Here is a 2,979-nt window from a genome sequence, read left to right on the forward strand (position 1 = left end):
CAAAGGAAGAAAAAAACTGTCTCAGTTTTTTTCCTTCCTGTGAAAGACCCCCTGAAGGCAGTCTTCCCTCAGGAGAGACCCTCGCCCAAGGATCACACCGAGACCACAAGTCAGATGCAAACAGCAAGAGGCTTTATTCTGGAACACGGGTATCCGGGGCGACACAGTCTCTCAAGAAACTCAAGGGACTGGCGCGCCCACGGGCTGGAGCAGAGGGTTTTTATAGGGTCGGGCAGCCGAAGCTCGGGTACAGAAGCAAGAAGCCTGGTTACAGGGTTTTGATTGGATGATTCAAATGAGGCCAGGTTCAAACTCAGGACAGCTCGTGGTTTCTCCCCGAACTCGCCATGCCTAGCTTTTGTCTAGGGTACAGGGTGTTTTTCTGACCTTTTAGTTCCTCGCTCTGGGGCCAGGTGGCTAACCACAAACGTTCTGTTTATTCCATGACCTTTAACTGAACTCCTCAGTACCTCTCAGGCTTTATTCAAAAACAGCTGAGCTAAGCTATGTTAGGCGGGGAGGCTGGGGGTCTTTCATTCCCCCATTTTCTTATCTCAGGAATGGAATCCTCCATTCATGGGGAAGATTGGTGACGTGACTCGAGTTCCATCTGGTTGAGCCTTTGGTATTGCTGGGTTAATACCAAAGTCTGAACAATAGAGACGCGTTCCCTGATAAATTGGACAAGTCTACTTAGGATACAGGGCCCAAACGTCAGGAGGAGTAATAGAATCAGAAGGGGTCCCAGAAGGGTGGAAATGAGGGTGGTGAGCCAGGGGGACCTTCTGAACCATCCTTCAAACCATCCCTGTTGCTCTTCAAAGAATTTTTGTCTCTGTTCTAATCGTTTTCTCAACTTAGCCATGCTATCTCTTACCACCCCAGTATGATCCGCATAGAAGCAACATTCCTCTTTAAGGGCGGCATACAACCCTCCCTCCTGTAAGAATAGAATGTCGAGTCCCCTTCTGTTCTGGAGCACTACTTCAGAGAGGGAGGTCAGGGATTTTTCTAAGGCGCTTACTGATTCCTCTAGGTCCCGAATGTCCTGATTCATGGCCGCTTGGAGCTGTCTGAATTGTTGGGTTTCCATTAGGGCGGTGGTGCCTGTCCCTACCCCGGCTGCTATTCCTCCCATAGTCAGCCCCCCCAATAATAGGGCCAGTGTGTAAGGAACACATGTAAGGCCTAGGGTGAACAACCCTGGTCAGGAGTGATAAGCAATAGAATGATGTAAGTAAACCACAAATGGAGTAGTGATAAGCTATAGACTATGTGTGAAAGTAGGGATAAGACTAGAAACCTAGCCAGGAAAGAATATAAAAGATGAAGCCTCAGACCCGACCAACAGAGCTCGTCAGGCCCTCGCGTGAGACGACTCTCCTCTGCCAGAGACGTGAGATCCTGTGCCCAGTGCAGACGTGGCTGACCTGAGGAAGGCTGACCCAAGATCCAGAGGAAAAGACGTGGCGAGTCCGGACCTGTATATCCAGAGAGGTACTCCTGCTTCCATTTGGAAGACAGGATGAATATTGCTTGTAATCTTACTGTGTGAATAAATGAGTGTTATACCAAGTCTGAATCAAGAGTGATTATTCCTCCCCCGTAACTGGGGTATGTGCTCGCTACAGTTGGCGTAGTCGGCAGGATATTGGGCTTAAGGCCTCCTTGACCACTGAGCACTGAGGAATGTAAAATAAGTAATACAAAAGAATTGGCTATTACTCTGGTGGAGTAACAAATTACAGGAAACCAAATAAACTAGCAAGCGACCTCAAAGCCGCTCTGAGAAATCAACTCCTCGAAGTCAACTCTGAGGACCTAAAGAAAATCTGAAGGTCCAAGGAGGAAGAACTGGTAGGAGAGAGAGTATCAGAAGCAGACGGGAAACACCACCCTCCCTAAGGGTGCGGAGTACCGAAAGAATACCGGACACCTTGATGCCAACCCAGACCCCTGGGGAAGAGCGGAAGGTGCTGGGAAAGAGCTAAATGAGGCGCTGGCTGGCCAAAAGGATAGAAAGGATTGCGGATTTAAAATTTGAAAAATTGATAACTGATTCCTTAAATCAGTCTAAACGAATTAGTGACTGGGAGTGGTACCGTAGGAAAAAATTAATTAAATTTTTGTACGGCTTGGTATACCACTTACAATGAATAGATTAATTAAGAAATTTAAGAAAACTAACATCTCCCCAGTGACAGGTAGAGAATATCAAGATGAGGTTGAAGAACAGTGGGGGAAAGTAGCCTCCAAGGTTAAAAATAAGGCCGGCATGAAATCAGTAAATGTAACTAACACATTAACAAATCCGGATGTGGTAGAACAAGAATTAGAGGGATGTAGCAAGGCACAAACTACGGCACTGCTTATGAAAACAGTGCAGGATATTGATAAGGACAGATTAATGGGCAAAAGGCTAGCCTTAAACATAGTGAGGAAGGAACAGGAGCGTAGCGCTACTCCTGGATGGAACGGACGAAACACCGTACCATCATTTCCTGTCTCTACCCAAAGTAAGAGAACTCCTATTAGAAGTACTATATCAGCTCTGAACCCCTTCAGCACTGGAGGAGGTAGTAATCATCCCAAATTTGAAATGGGAACGAAGTTTGAGGAAATCAGGCCATATACTCCTCAGGAGATCTCAGAATTACGGAAAGATTATGCCCAAAATGGACAGAAAGATGCAGAATATATGTGCCGACTGTGGGAAAAGGGAGCTGACACAGTCATGTTAACTGATCTAGAAATGAGAAAGATCAGAAACATAGTAGAGAACCCCTCAGTATCGGAAGCTCTAGAGCATGTAATTGAGACATCAAAAGGCGATACACATCCACTATTAGATTGGATTACTGCAGCTTGGAGATTTGCATTTCCAACACTAGACCTCACTCAATTTGAATCAGCAGCACAGTGGACAACATACGCACAAGCCATAAAACAATGTAGAAAATTAGGTATATTATATTTCAT

This window comes from Peromyscus eremicus, chromosome 7, assembly GCF_949786415.1.
Source record: "Peromyscus eremicus chromosome 7, PerEre_H2_v1, whole genome shotgun sequence".
Classification (NCBI taxonomy): domain Eukaryota; kingdom Metazoa; phylum Chordata; class Mammalia; order Rodentia; family Cricetidae; genus Peromyscus; species Peromyscus eremicus.